This window comes from Lemur catta, chromosome 4 (assembly GCF_020740605.2).
Source record: "Lemur catta isolate mLemCat1 chromosome 4, mLemCat1.pri, whole genome shotgun sequence".
Lineage (NCBI taxonomy): Eukaryota > Metazoa > Chordata > Mammalia > Primates > Lemuridae > Lemur > Lemur catta.
Genome location: NC_059131.1, coordinates 57,431,649 through 57,448,677, shown reverse-complemented (window position 1 = coordinate 57,448,677; position 17,029 = coordinate 57,431,649).

Sequence of the window (17,029 nt, the reverse complement as noted above, 5' to 3'; positions counted from 1 at the left end):
GCCGAGGTGGGAGGATCCTCTGAGCTCAGGAGTTCGAGCCCAGCCTGAGCAAAAGCGAGACCCCATCTCTACTAAAAATAGAAAGAAATTAGCTGGACAACTAAAAATATATAGAAAAAATTAACCAGGCATGGTGGCACATGCCTGTGGTCCTAGCTACTCGGGAGGCTGAGGCAGAAAGATTGCTTTAGCCCAGGAGTTTGAGGTTGCTGTGAGCTAGGCTGACATCACCACAGCACTCTAGCCTAGGCAACAGAGTAAGACTCTGTCTCAAAGGAAAAAAAAAAAAAACCTGGGAATGTGGGTGAAGAGTATACAAGAATTTTTTGAACTTGTCCTGTAACCTTTCTGTATGTCTAAAATGATTAAAAAAAAAAAAGACCAATAATATTTCTGCCCTCATGGGGCGTGGGGTAAAGCAGACATACGGTGAACGGTGAACAAGAGAAGAGACTAAGAAAAAGAATGCCGTGCTGCCCTCAAGGCAGCAGATATGAAAGGTTATATAAAAGGTCAGGGTGTGGCCTACAGGTTATATGACTGGGCGTGAATGATTTGCAGAACCTGTCCCCAGCAAGCTGTGGTGACAAGGCACCTTACAATTACTTGGACCTTATAACAGTGACCAGGAAGAAGGAAAGGAAACTGACATGTCTCCTTTCAAGAAACCTAACCCTTCACCCACCCTGCAAAATTTTGGAAATTCTCTTTTACCAAATGGGAACTCTCAAGAGTGAAACCCTGTGTGAACACTATCATATAGTTTTATTTATTTATTTATTTTGAGACAGAGTCTCACTCTTGCCCGGGCTAGAGTGCCGTGGCGTCAGCTTGGCTCACAGCAACCTCAAACTTCTGGGCTCAAGCAATCCTCCTGCCTTGGCCTCCCAAGTAGCTGGGACTACAGGCATGCACCACCATGCCCGGCTAATTTTTTCTATATATATTTTTAGTTGTCCAGTTAATTTCTTTCTATTTTTAGTAGAGATGGTGTCTTGCTCTTGCTCAGGCTGGTCTCAAACTCCTGACCTTGAGCAATCCTCCCACCTCGGCCTCCCAGAGTGCTGGGATTACAGGCGTGAGCCACCTTGCCCAGCCTATCATATAGTTTTAATAGGCTCAATGAAAGGACCTGCTTCTATGATCCCACAGTATTCTGCTGTATTAAAATATCGTTTGTTTAACAAAAATATTTTATGCCTCACTTTTTAGTCCAAGTTCTTTGGGGTGGAGGTGCTTGGTCCCTTCTGTACCCCAGCCCCAACTAGTTTTTCTGCCTGGCCTCTCCTGGCTCTGACCTCCACTGAACACACCCTGCACTTCTACACGGTGTTAGCTTGCACTCCTCTCGCTCTGCTCCCTGCACCCCCAGAGTGCCTGACTTAAAAGCCTGGTCCCTAGGCCTCTATTTTAAGTGGGCCCAAATGTTTCATAGACACAGAAGGAGGAATCAGGGCCACATGCAGGCAGAATAACATTTTTACTCCAACACCACATGGGTAGACAGAATGAATCGCCCTCTTCTCTGGGCTAGTATAGCATGTAGGAATACTCCTATTTCAGCCCTCAGAACAGTATCTTGAGGTTGTTTGTGCATCCATCTATCTCCAATAGGATGTGGGCTTATTTAACCAAGACCGTTTATATCTCATGGCTCATCTCATTCATCTTCACCATGCAAGCTCAAAGCACATAAATGACCAAACATCTATCAATAATCATTCTAGTAATAGCTGATCTTTATTGAACATTTATAATGTGTCAGGCACTATTTTAAGCATATGGTATAATATAATATGAAATATATTTGGTCTTTGTTCCTGGCTCCTGTCACAGAGCACCTAAAACTGAGTGACAGGAGTGTCTTTAGTTATTTATAATGGCCCCTTTCAGATCACCTGAGTTGATGCTAATGAAGTGACTTAGAGTGGACTCTGCCAGACAGCCTGAGGATGGGGCCAGTCACCAGAAAGACCTAGTGATGAGAGGGTTAGAGGATTGGCGTTTCAACCCAAAAGGAAGAGGCTGAGGCACAGAATATAATTTATAGAGTTTACTTGAGCCAAAGTGAAGACAGCTGCCCAGAAGATTCAAACCCAGGTAACCTTGGATATGAGCTCCCTTCAGCCTTTGTTACAAGCAGGCTTTGAAAGACAAAAAAGGGAGACAGGGAATGGGCTGATACAAAGTTGTTTGTCAGGAATTCTCTTTGACTTACAGAAATAACATTGATTAGTGGTTGGCTATACATTGTTAAGCTATAGAGTGTGGGTTATTGGGTCCAATGTGGCATTATTAGGTTAACTTATAGCTATCTGTGGCAATAGCAAGCAGTTTCAAGAGATAAATACATAGCTCAAAGGGGGAAATAGGACCTCTTGGCTGTCTCATTTTAATGTCTCTCTGCTCCTGATAATTTAAAAGGCGTCAGATAGAAGTTCTTTTTTTTCCTCAAGAATTTTCAGCCCCACCCACTGACCTCCAGGAAGCTGGGATTTGGGACTGGAGATCAAGCTCTACAAAAACATTTCTTTTCTTTAGATACAGGGTCTTGCTCTGCGACCCAGGCTGGGGTGCAGTGGCAACAGTCTTAGCTCAGTGCAGCCTCCAACTCATGGGCTCAAGCGATCCACTTCCCAAGTACCTGGGCCTACAGACACATGCCACCACACCCAGCTAATTTTTTAACTTTTTGTAGAGACAAGTTCTCCCTATGTTGCCCAGGCTGATCTTGAATTCCTAGCCTCAAGGTATCCTCCCTCCTCGGCCTACCAAAATGCTGGGATTATGGGTGTGAGCCACCATGCCCAGCTTATAAAAACTCTTAAACAGGATGTGATGAGCTTCTGGGGTGCTGAACATGCAAGGAAGCTCTGTGCCCGCCCACCTCACCCTATGCATCTCTTCAGCTGGCTGTTCAATCGTGTCCTTTGTAATACCCTTTATAATAAGCCAATAAGTGTGTTTCCCTGAGTTCTGTGAGCCATGCCAGCAAATTAATTAAACCCAAAAAGGGGATAACAGGAGCCCCCATTTATAGCTGGTCAGTCAGAAGTATAGGTGACAACCTTGTAATTGACATCTAAAGTGGGGAGCAGTCTTATGGGATTGAGCCCTTAACCTGTGGGATCTGATGCTACCTCCAGGTTAGAATTGAATTGAATTATAGGACACCCAGAAACCCTCCCACATCTGATCACAGAAGGGGTCTGTGTTGAGTGTGTGAGTAGAGAGAAAAAAGTTTCTTTTCCTTTTATAAGTACTTTATGTACATTATCCTATTTAATTATCACCACAACCCCATGAAGTGAGTGTTATTATGATCTCCATATTACAGACGGGAAAAATGAGGCACAGGAGGTTTAAACAATAGGTCCAAGGTCATATAGCTAGTAAGTGGAGAGGCAGGGATTGAACCCAGTCTGGCTCCAGTCTGGCTAATACAGGCCCTCCATATCCATGGTTCAACCAGCCAGGGATCAAAAATATTCAGGAAAAAAAAAACAATTAAAAAAATAAATAAATAATAACACAAAATTTAAAATACAGTATAACAACTATTTACATAGCCTTTGCACTGTATTAGGTATTATAAATAATCTAGAGATGATTTAAAGTGTATAGGGGAGCTGGGTGTGGTGGCTCACACCTATAATCCCAACACTTTGGGAGGCCCAGGAGGAAGGATTGCTTGAGGCCAGAAGTTAGAGACCAGCCTAGGCAACATAGGGAGAGATGCCATCTCTACAAAAAAATTTAAAAATTAGCTGGGCAAGTTCCAGAAGAACTTTGGAGGAAAAAAAATGAAAATAAAAATAAATTTGCTGGGCAAGGTGGCATGCACCTCTAATCTCAGCTACTTGGGAGACTGAGGCAGGAGGATCACTTGAGCCCCAGAATTCGAGGTTTACAATGATCTATGATCAGGGCCACTACACTCCAGCTGGGCTGACAGAGCAAGACCCTGTCTCAAAAAAAAAAAAAAGTATATGGGAGGATGTGCATAGGTTATATGCAAATACTATACCATTTTATATCCGGAACTTAGCTACCATTCATCAAGTACTTATTCTATGCCAGGCTCTGGGCTCTGCACCATCTTCTTTAATCCCTACAGTACTGGGAGGTAGGAATTATGTTCACCAGTTGAGATGAATGAATTGAGACTCAGATTTCCCCACTTGCCTAAAGTCACTCACTCAGCAAGATGAAGCAGATCCACCCCCAGACGGGCCTGACTTGAAAGCCTGGCCTCTAGGCTTCCACTTCCAGTGGGCCTGAATGTTTCGTAGATACATGGGAGCAACTGGGACCATACCCAGGCAAAATAACTTAAATTTAAAAATGGGTAAGAGACAACAGTGAGGCAAAGGAGGCCATGGTGGTTGAACCCACAGAGTTGACCGCTAAGCCACCACAATGTTCCAAGTTTGGAAGGGATTACAGAGCTCATGAACTCCAACCCATTACACCACTGGTCAAAATTCCATTGCTGACTCACCTGAAGAAGTCAAGGACCCTCTGTCATCTCACAGTACTTTCTAAGTAAGAATTGTGCTGGGCACTGAAGTTTTACCTCTTGTAACCTAGAGACTATAATCAGTCTACATGCAACAGTATAGCCATTATAGTTATGAAAATATTGAAATATTTCTGTGTCAAGTAGCAAAGTCTGCTCTCCCAAATCCCATGACTGCCTACCACACCCTAAGACCTTTCCCTAGGAAAACTAGTATTGACACCTGGATGATTAGGAGGTTCGACTGACCCCACTTCCACAAGAAACCACCTTGGGCCATGCCCGACCATTCCATATTCCCTGAATTTCTTCATCCCAGAACATATTAATTTTTGGCCAAGGCATCTTCTATTTCAATACCATTGAAATAAACAGCAGTAACATAGAGCACCCAGTCTTTGAAACAGCCAGACAGAGAGGGCTATCACTTCTTACTTACTATAAAAGCAATTCATATTTTTGTTTAAAATATACACATACATACATATATTGGAAACTACAAAAAAAAAAGGACTGAGTAGAGGCAAAACAACATTCACTGCATCACCATTCAGAGATACCCAGGATTAGATAAATGGTATTGTGCTTGGAAATAAAGATATGAAGAAGTCAAATGGGAGGCAAACTCATCCTACAGGTTTCTAGCCCAGTGGAATGGAAGACAATTCGTATTAGCAGTCTGTCGGATAAGTGACAAATGTGTGCCCAGGGAGGTCTGGGAGCACAGTGAAGGGTCCTCTGATTCATCAAAGTCCACTGGAATCACCTTTATGGTCACAGTGAAAGTGTAGGCTGAGGGAAAGAGGCTGATGAACATATTTAAGCTTTTTGGTAGGTCCTTAACACAAACAGGAAAAAGAAGACCTTGAGGTTCAGCTTATTAAAAGCTAGGAACTTCACACAGAGATTGCAGCCAAAGCCTTTAGTCATTGACAGGGCCCCTCTGGGTATCATGAACCAACTGGGATGACAGACAGTTGGTTAAGGGTCTCATGTATGGAGAACCCTGAGAATTAGGACTTAGGTGCTTCTTCAACTCTTCTTTCTTGCCTTTTGAACCCCAGGTGACCTCTATTTAAGGGGCTCTTTTGGATCTGGAGGGAGTCAGTGTGGCACCCTGAGTGTATACAATTAGAGTTTCTTCTAATTTCAATGGAAAGTGAGGGAATCTCACTTATTTAACAGGATAAAAGGCCAGGTGCAGTGGCTCATGCCTGTAATCTTGTTACTCTGGGAGGCTGAGGTGGGAGGATCGCTTGAGGAGTTTGAGGTTGCAGTGAGCTATGAAGATCCCACTGCACTCTAGCAGGGGTGAAAGACTGAGACTCCGTCTCAGGAAAAAAAAAAAGGTGTAGATCAGTCTCTACTTGCCCTGGGTGATTTACATAGAAACAGCATTTTTTGGCAAGAGCCACACAAGCTCCTCCATGTTGGGCTGTCAGGGCATCCAGGACACAGCGATTTTGAAACACAACAGCAGCTAGGCTGTTGACTTCTGATTGGAGTGCTCCCAATGCTTGCGTAGTGATATTGAACTCTTGTTCTACTACCATGGAGAGATTTAAAACTGCGTTTTCAATCTCATGAGCTCTGAATGCTCGGAAAAGAGTCCTGAGCACCAAAAAGAACTTACAATTGTGATATACAAATGGTCTTTTATAATATTGTTATCTAGTACATTTGTATGGTATCATGTACCACTTTATGAACCAAAAAGCCAAGTTTGTAGATTGGCTGTCATTTAAAGTGAAGTACTTGGTAACAGAGGGTGTCAGATAACCACGTCCACAGCATCCTGGCCACCTAGGTGGAAACCTCTTGTATACTTTATTGCCACACGAGATCAAAAGACCAGTGTAATTTGCAGATAGGGTCAGGTTGGAACCTGTGACCTCTCAGTCTGAAGTTTCCTGCCTCTTCTTCCTCATTGGTACTTCCAGATCTCCAGTTTCCAGGTGTCCCTGCCAGTCTGTGGGAACAGAACACGTTGCAAAATATTTGATACAAATAGCCTTTGGTCTGGTTCTGGCAGTTACAGGGCTTGGTTTTATCACCTAACCAAGTCAGTCCAGACTTTTAACGTGTCCATATGTAATCTTTAGTGTCTGGCAACTTAGCAAGGGGAGCCAGTGAGCTACCCCAGGTTGCAGAGGCCTGGCTTGATATCATGAGGGTTAGTGTCAGCGTTATCTAAGAAGTGCAAGAATGTCATCTGTGGAGTCAAACCACACGGTTTGACTGCAATATTGCCGTAGTATGTCACCCAGAAAAGATCCAGCATTATCCCTGTTTTCAAGGCAGAGGGGAAAATTTGCAGTCCTTGAAGGGGGAGGATTAAAACAAGTGTTTAAAAAAGACCAATTGTGGGGGAGGTAAAAATGGAAAAAGGAGTATTTAGATGAAAAATGGTGTTTCTCCATCCATGATCTTGGGAAAAAGCTGTCTTCATCATGAAGACGTCTACTTCAGGGGCCTGGGAACTGGCCCTGCAAATCCTTACTTTCAGGTCGCCTGTAGGGGTCGTCCTCCAATTGTCTAGGTGTAGTTTGGCGTGTCTTGCATGAATCCAGGAAGATTTGTCTTTTATTTTTATGGCAGTGCAGGTGGTTAACAGTACTTCGTAAGAGCCTTACCAGCAAGGTGACAGCGCATGTCTCCTTCTAAAAACTTAGATGTACACATGATCTCTTGATCAAAAAAAAGGCGTCAAGGCTTGTCAGATGGCAGAGGCCATGCTCCTTTCTCCTCTTGATATGCTCCAAGCATAGTAGTTAATATCTGTACGTAGCTAGTCGTGGTATCAAATTGTTCACTTAAATCCCCAGTAAGTTCAGTCAGCCCGGGAATAGAAAGTTTAGAGGTACCAGTAGGCATGGGGTGACAGAACAGTATTTTAAAAGGGGTTAATCCATGTCTCCTAATTGGAGCATTCTGGATTTTTATAAGGGGCAGAGGTAATGTTTCTGGACATTTAAGTCCAGTGTCTTGACGTACTTTTTCTCAAAGTCCTTTTTTATTTCTAGATTTTTGCATTTCACTTGCCCTGAGGATTGGAAATAGTATGGGGTATGAAGTTTTAATGAGTACCCCAGAGCCTTTGCAAGCAAGTGGTTTATTTCTGCTGTAAGATGGGTTCCTTGCTCTGACTCAATTCATAAAGGAATACCAGAACCAGGAATAATCTTAGTTACTAATTTCTTTGGCACTGTTAGAGCAGCAGCAGGCCTAGTAGGGTAACATTTAGTCTATCTGCTAATCATGTAAACAATAACCAGACAGTGAGAAAAACCTAAAGCTGGAGGTAAATATATGAAATCAATTTGGAGTGCCACAAGAGGCAATGTGGATCTTTGGGGGCTTCCTGGAGAGTGTTGGTTTCCTCCAGAGATTTGGTGAGATTTACAAATAGAGCACTGGGAAATACTTTGGTCAGAGATCTTGTACATCCCAGGGCAGTACCAACTATATATGTTTACTTTTCTTAATTATCCCCCATTTGCACATATGTCCCATCTAATAGGAGATAAGTGCAAGCCAAAAAGTTAAAAGAAAGGGGGCCACAGGGAGTCTGTTTGGTCTAATATACAATGTATCTAATAATTATTTAACACGATTTTATATCCACCCAGTCTCTTCAGATTGTGGGGCATTAGCCTGACGATCAATAATATTCGACAGAGATAAGGACAGGGTAATGAATTGAGTGAAAAAAGATAGGGAGGGACAATTTTTTTTATGCCATATATAGCAGCCCTGTCTATTCTATCATTTCTTAGGGATATAGGATCCATTTCTTTAGTGTGGGCTGGGCAATGAACAATAGCAATCTTAGAAGGAAGGCAAATAGCTTGTGATAGGGCAACAATTATAGGCCCTACTCATTGGCAATGAGTATCAAAGAAGTTAAGAAACTACAAGATTTCTAAATTATGTCAATAGCATGGCAGACTCCAAAGGCACACTTAGAGTCTGTGCAAATAGTGGCAGCTTTTCCCTTCATTGATGTGAAAGTTCTAGTGAGAGTTATGACAGAATTGACTCAAGGCATCTTGGAGTGAGCTTTTGAGTGCCCTGAGATATTTTATACCCTAAGTAACAGTTGGGTGCATCCACTGGAGTTCAGACCTAGAGGCTTTATGACCTCAGCCAGCGAGAGTCTTTAAAAGAATGAGTCTGAAAGCACCCTGTTTACAGAGCAAAAGATCATCAATGTACTGAACAAGTCTGGACAAGAGTGGATCTCTGGGTAGAGTTTATAGAGTCAGCTTAGAGAATCTGAGAGAATATTGAAGGAGATGCACTATATCGCTGAGGTATTCGGGTACGTGTTGTCTTCCTCTGAAGGTGAACGTAAAGAGAGATCGTGAATCAGGGTGCAATAAAATTGAAAAGAAACTTGAGCAGAGGTCAATTACTGTATTATTAAAGTCACATGAACTAAAAGGCATTTGAATTAGTTTCTATCTTCTTGATGAAATGTTTGATTTAAGTGCTTATTTTCTTAGGCTAATTAATTAGAGCTTTTATATATTTTGGTAGTGAAATATCACATACACATGACATATATAGATACATAAACATATAGACATGCAGACAGAAGCAAATCTAATAGCTCTTATAAAGAATTTTTTTGCCAGCTCTTAAATATTATTGTTTTCTTTTATTCATACTATTAATCTTTTAATTACCTATTTTATTGTTTTAAGCAATTATTAGTTAGGCAATAATTTTGCCATTTCTGTAAGCATTTCCTGCTTCCAAGGCCTAATACTTACACATGTATACATAGGCTTTGCCAGAAATTACCGTCCTCAGTTCTTTAGAAATTAAGGAACCTATTTTCACTTTAAATCTTGGCTTTGGCTCTCGGATCTCCATGATCAACTCAGACAATGAGTTTTCCTTACCCAAGTGTAAAAGGAAAAGGAACAAAGAGGTAGAATGCAAAAATCTCTGCAAATTCCTTAAAGCTGGAGTTCTCACCCTCTGTAGTATTGCCATTTACTGTTAGTTTCTGCCTGACTCAGTCAGATATTTGAGGTCTCTAACTGGGTCTAAGCTAATTAATTATCAGTCTAATCTGATCCCAGATCTAGTTTAGTTTCTGTCATGACTTCTGAACCCAGTTAGGATCAAAAGTTTCTTCAAACAAACTCGGAGAGTTCAAAACACAAATCTGTAGCACTTTGGAATCAGAGAGAGAACTTAGCCACAAGGCCCGGTTGCAGTGAGAGAGCAAAGGACACAACAGGTCCAGCAGGTACCTCGAGTGGACTCTCGGTGCTCCTGAGGATCTCTGGGAGCTCTGTTTCAGAACCCACTTCTGGCAAATTAAATTTAACAGAGTTTAATTGAGCAAAGAGTGAATTACAAATTGGGCAGCTAAAGCAGAACAGTTTCAGAGAGATTCCAACACTGCAGTGTGGTTGAAGAAGATTCATGAACAGAAAAGAGAAAGTGACATACAGAAAATAGAAGTGAGGTATAGAAACAGCTGGATTGGTTACAGCTCAGGACTTGCCTTACTTAAATATAATTTGAATAACTGGTCACCTTTGATTGGCCAAAATTCCATGGTTGGCAAAGAGGAAGGAATAGGGAGGAGTTAAGATGAATGCAGGCTGGGTGCGGTGGCTCACGCCTGTAATCCTAGCACTCTGGGAGGCCGAGGCGGGAGGATCTCTTGAGCTCAGGAGTTCGAGACCAGCCTGAGCAAGAGCGAGACCCCGTCTCTACTAAAAATAGAAATAAATTATATGGACAACTAAAAATATAGAAAAATACAGAAAAAAATTAGCCAGGCATGGTGGCACATGCCTGTAGTCCCAGCTACTGGGGAGGCTGAGGCAGGAGGATTGCTTGAGCCCAGGAGTTTGAGGTTGCTGTGAGCTAGGCTGATGCCATGGCACTCTAGCCCGGGCAACAGAGTGAAACTCTGTCTCAAAAAAAAAAAAAAAAAAGATGAATGCAGCAGACTTTAGCTCAGACAAGCAGCTAACATTTTTGCTTTTGAACTTTTTTTAACTAAAGTATCCTTTTAAGTGAAACCAATAAGCCCTAACCAAGGTTATAACTTAATCAAAGAATCAAGAGGTGTTGTCAAAGAGATGGAGTACAGTTTTCAAGAGATCCAGAAAAGCCACAAAAACAACTCAAATAAGAAAATTCTCAGTAGTCATAAACAGGGTGTAACCCATATATTTTTGTCCAGCCATATATTCTAGGATCCCAGCTTTTGAACTCCCCATACATAGATATCTAAAAGCCCTGAATGGCTGGGTGCCATAGCTCATGCCTGTAATCCTAGCACTCTGGGAGGCTGAGGTGGGAGGATCTCTTGAGCTCAGGAGTTTGAGACCAGCCTGAGCAAGAGTGAGATCCCGTCTCGACCAAAAATAGAAGAAAATAGCTGGGCCTGGTGGCATGCACCAGTAGTCCGAGCTACTCGGGAGGCTGAGGCAGGAGGTTGGCTTCAGCCCAGGAGTTTGAGGTTGCAGTGAGCTCTGATGATGCCACTGTACTCTAGTCTGGGCAACAGAGTGAGACCCTGTCTCAAAAAAAAAAGGAAAAGAAAGAAAAGCAAAGCCCTCAATGCCTCTACAGAATACAGGAAAGCAACAGCTGTGCACAGAAGGGAAGAGAACTAATGAGTGGTGAAAGTTACACAGTATCAAATCAGAACAGGCTCATTTCCTGCACCGAAATCATACCTCTACTCCTGAGGTGAAAGCACAGAACTTTAACCATTAGGATACAAGGTAAATTGGCCTGTGCCATTATTTCCACAGGGTCAGTGTTCAAAGGATTTTTATCTTTGTTTTAGATCAGATATCCACTCTTCAATTTTGTCGAGAATTTTTAAGGCTAGCTACAACATTATGTGTCTTTCTTAGTCTAATTTCTCTATTAATATAAAAAAAGCAATTGTTTAGAATAAGAGATTTCTAAAATTTATTTATTTTTTAATTTAGCAGTCTTTTAATTTAAAGGATCCATCTTTTGGCCATTGGTCTCAATGGTATATTTATTCCAAAAGCAACTCAATCCAATGCCTCTTCATAGAAAGCCCTGGCGGTAACTTTTCAGGTTTAGCCTGGAGAGGGCACAGAGAAGGCAGTTTCCAAGATTCCCAAAAACTCACTCTCAGAAGTAAACAAGACAGACAAAGAACATAAGACCCTTTAAGACAAAGACTCCCCTAGAGTTTGACACGTTTGGTACAGAGTGTGCTGCTTACGTGTCTCGGACCCCCAGTCTTTTTCATGTTGGCTGCCTGACTTGTTCCAGAAAAAACATCCCCCCCACTCCCATGGCAAGGCTGAGGAGAAAACTCCTACTCAGTGCCAAGACAAGCCCTGGGATATGGAACAGGACCAGAGGGGAACCTCATACAGGTTTTGTTGGTTTTTTTTTTCCAGAGACCTGCAGCAACATTTGTCTTAACAGATGCCAGTCTAGTCAGAAGCGTGTAACTGGCACCCTGCAGGGCAGGCTTGAACATCGGGCTCATACGGGTGCTAAGCCTGTGTTCTACCCTATGGTAACCCTCTTTTTGACAAAAGGACACAGAAAGACTATGACAAAAGAAATCAACAACAACAACAAAAGGCTATTTCTGAGAGAAGAATCAGACAATATGAATATTCATACTACAATGTACCAAAAAATATACCAATACCAGAGTCGCTTTACAAAGACCAGTCACGCACAAAAACCTTTCCTCTCATTAATCTTAAATTTGGAAAGGACAATGATCTTTACCGTCTGCTCGACCAGAGCCCACAGAGACAGGAAACTGGGAGTCTGACGGGTAAGTGACTATATCTTACAGTGTTGCTGGCTGGTGGGAGCTCCAATTCTCCTTACTTCGGCTTTTAGAAGAGCAGAGCAGCTTTGAGATCCCGCTGGCTACACCAAACTGTGGGGGGTGTGGAGGAACTTCCCCTTTGCCCTGAAAGTTCGCTGAAAGATCAACTCATAAATAAGGCAGATTAATAAGAGGAAGAGGTTTATTTGCCGTGTGCACAGAGAGAATCACAGGGTGATTACCCAATATTGCAGTGGGATCCAGGTATTTTTATACCTGCATTTTAGAGGGGCAGGGGGATGAGGAGTACCGGTAATTCTGTTTAGGTGACAATAATGGTTGCTAGAGAGGATGAATGGATACTTGGGAGAGTGAATGGATGGGAGAAACAGATTGACTTATAAATTATCCTGAGAGGCAGGTATTATGTTTTAAATGATTTGGGCCGGGTCTGGTTGCTTTCTTGATTTTCTTTCCTGCAATATGGTGAAATTACAGGGAAGGGAAGGGGAGTCCATTATTCATTTGATTGGTCCCTTGGGTTATGCAGATAGAGGGAAAGCCCCTTCCAAGGGCCTGTTGATCTCTAAGGCCTTTAATTCAAAATACTCTTTATACCAAAGAGTCATATTTTGGGGTGAAATTTCCTGAGCTCCTTCAGCAGCCACCTTGCTCCGAGTAAGATCCAAGATTCTTGGTGACTGGTTTTATCTCCCTTCACTTTTTCCCTGGTCTATCACCTTCTCACCAAACTGGCTTCTTTCAGTTCCTTGATCATAGCAAACTCTTACTTGCTTCAAAGCCCCTGCACATTCTGTTGACTCTGGGCAGACCTCTCTCTCTCCCCCTTCATTTGGCTAACTCAGTCTTCTGGGGACTTGGCTTAAATGGCATCTCCCAAGACTCCCCAGGTTCTTTCTCTTCTCTTCTAGGTCTCTCCTGTCACACTCTCATAATGCTTTTTGTTGTTGTTGTTTTAAGACACAGGATCTCCCCATATGTAGCCTAGGCTGCCTTTGAACTCCTCAAGCAATCTTCCCACCTCAGCTGGGACTACCAGTGTACACTACCATGCCTGGCTCCTTAATGCTCTTAATACATTCTGTGCTTTTCCTCATCACAGTTACCACAATTTTGTTGACTGAAATAAAATCTTAGGCCCCCACAGCTGGCTGAATGGACCCCTTCTTGGCCAAGGGATACCCTAAAACTGAGTTGCCAGCCATGAGAAGGGAGGTCAGACATGCTTCATCATGCCCCCCTTCCTTCTTGAAGACATCCTTTGTAACTCATTAACAGGCCTACGGCTATGCAAGACAATGCTTAAACCACACCTGCAGGTCCTTAATTTACTTGACAGATCACTTGAGTCTGGCTTGACTCTGATTAACAGACTTCCTTAACTTAAAACTTTGCAAATCTTTAGACAAAACTTCATTTCTTTAACCAATTACTGTTATGGTCTGAGACACAAGAAATGACCACCTAAAGACTGAATTGAGCCAAACTGGGAGTCTTTATTAGCTGGCCAGCGACTACCCTCTGCACCGCCAAAGGCGCCAAAGGCGGCAGCACAGAGAGCAGGCCTGAGCCAAAAAAGCAAGGAGGTTTTATACTAATTTGAGTTAGAACTATGTGACTTTTAACACAAGGGTTGGGATAGCATTACATCATATGTTCCATTGTTGCAGGGGCCCAGGACCACCCTCGGACCACCTGTTTTAATAACAATCTTTAAGCAAGTAAGTTTACAGAAGCAGAAAGCATTAGTCTTAGTCAAAGGATATTCTTTTGTAGATTGTGCAACCTAAATGGTCCTAGTAAAATTTAACTACATCTACACAATGTGGTTATACAGATTGAAGCAATTAAAACAATAAGTTAAAGGTTACCCAAGAATTTTCTATTGTCTAAAGGAACAACTCTGTTCTCACAGGTGAAGGACAGGCTGAATGTTATAAAGTTTTTCTCTGGGGGTCCTTTACAATTACAAATCAAAGAATCTTTAAATCCACCTATAAGGCCGGGCACAGTGGCTCACGCCTGTAATCCTAGCACTCTGGGAGGCTTAGCCGGGAGGATTGCTTGAGCTCAGGAGTCCGAGACCAGCCTGAGCAAGAGCAAGACCCCATCTCTACTAAAAATAGAAAGAAATTATATGGACAGCTAAAAATATATACAGACAAAATTAGCTGGGCATGGTGGCACATGCCTGTAGTCCCAGCTACTTGGGAGGCTGAGGCAGGAGGATTGCTTGAGCCCAGGAGTTTGAGGTTGCTGTGAGCTAGGTTGATGCCACGGCACTCTAGCCCAGGCAACAGAGTGAGACTCTGTCTCAAAAAAAAAAAAAAACCAAAAAACCAAAAACCCACCTATAACCTGTAAGCCCCTGCTTTGAGATGTCCACCTTTTCGGCCAAACCAATTGTATACTTTTCATGTATTGATTTATGAATTTACATGTAATCTTTGTCTCCCTGAAATGTATAAAACCAAACCGTAACCCAAACACTGTGAGTCCACTTGCTCAAGGCTTCCTGGATGTGGCTCTTGGCCATGATCCTCAAACTTGGCTCAGAATAACCCTTTAAATTATTTTACAGAGTTTGGGTTATTTTTCATTGACAATTTGTAATATTACATCATCCATTGGGATAATTATTTGATTAATATCTATCTTCTTCAAGTGAATGTAAGTTCCAGGAAGACAGAGGCCATGTATTTTATTCACCAATGCATATACATGGCCGACACAGAGGTCTGTCCCTGGACTTAAGACATTCTCAGAGTGGACACTTTCTTATGGTGTCTTTTGTGAGTGACTTTTTGGTGTCTCATAAACTGGGATGCCTTTTTCACAGTCTGCAACCCGGAGTCCTGATGTCATGGGCAAGGATGGCTTAGGGGCTTTATTGCCTGTTTGTCGTTTTTCACCCTTTTGTGACCGAGGCTAAAACTTGAGCCACTAAGCACCAACTGGCTGCAGGAGCAGGAACTTTACTGTCACCAAAGTGGAAAGAGACCCTGCTTGGGTGATGCTGTTAGAGTAAAACTGGAGTTTTGCAAATAATTGGACAGGCACTTAAACAGAACGAAAATGCAGAGTTGCAAATCCTGCCCGAGGCAGCTCTAAAGGGGAACTGTGTTGTGTGGTGAATGGTGGGGGTGGGGAAAGGTTCAGAAGAGGCAGTACTGGTGGCTTTATAATTTGCTGCCTAGCTTCTGCTTTCAGCATCTGCTGTGACCAGATGGTGTGCAGCTATCTCTCTGGCCAGCTGAGCCAACAAGGGAATGAAACTTCTCCAGCCTTTGTATAGACCATGTCTTGTGGGGAACAAATTGTCCTGTAACAATTAGCAATTTCTCTCTCTCTCTTTCTTTCTCTCACCAGGAAATCTTATCTTTCATCCCTAAACAGATTATGTTGATATTCTTTTCAAATATTGACTGAGGATTTTCCCCTGATTCCTCCTGACTTCTGCAAAATCTAGCCATACTGAAAGTTTTTCCTAACAAATAACTGGCTTTCATATCCTCAGTGATTCTCCAATTTGAAGAACAATCCAATTAAAAGAAGGAAAATCTTTGATGAATTTCTTTTTCCCATGTTTGGAAACATTTTTTGTTTTGCTTTGTTTTCAGAGTAAGGACCTCTGAAAGGAAACATTTTTATGATAACTATATTATTTAAATAATATAAATTATTATAAGAGTATGTGTGTTATATACATGTTCTTATGTTTATAGCTTCTATACAGCTATATCAAATCACACATTTATAAATATCAACAAAGCTGCAAAAGTTAACAAAATAAAAGTTAATATCATTAACTTAATGTGGCAGGTGATATTTGATATTAGAATAAAATAAAATGACTAGAAACATAAATATTGTAGTGTCAGATACAGGGAAAGCTCTTTTATATTGGGCATCCTGCACCATCATTCCCTGAGCTATGACTCAAGTCTCCCACAATTTCCTTTTGTTTTCTTCATTCCACCATGGTGTAATTTGGCTGTCACTCAGCATTAATGCATCATTCGTCCACGCAAAAACCTGTACATGAAGGTTCATAGCAGCATTATTAACAATAGACAAAAAGTGGAAACAACCCAAGTATCTATCAACAGATGAATGGATAAACAAATGTAGTATATTCGTACAATGGAATATTATTCATCCATAGAAAGAAATGAAGTGTTGATACATGCTACAACATGGGTGAATCTTAAAGCATTATGCTAAATGAAAGAAGCCCGCCACAAAAGACCATATAATGTATGATTCCATTTACCGTGTATATGAAATGTCCAGATTAGGCAAATCCATAGAATGTAGGCTAGCAGTTGCCAGGATTTAGGAGGAGGGTGGGAAATAGAGAGTGACTGCTAATGGGTCTGGGATTTCTTTAGGGGTGATGAAAATATTCTAGAATTAGTGATGATGGTTGCACAAATCTGTGAAATGTATACGAAAAAACCACTGGAGCGTACATTTTAAAAGAGTAATTTTATGCTATGTGAATATACCTCAGTTAAAAATTAAATGAAAATTTTAAAACATTGCAGGGGTGGACAGCGCTCACAGAGGCCCCTCCGCCACCTAGGCTGCAGGGACGAAACCCAGCAGCACCAAGCTGAACCTAGCACAGGGCCAGCCAGTCTCCCTTCCCCAGCCGCGGTGCTTGCCACGCCTCCAGGAGG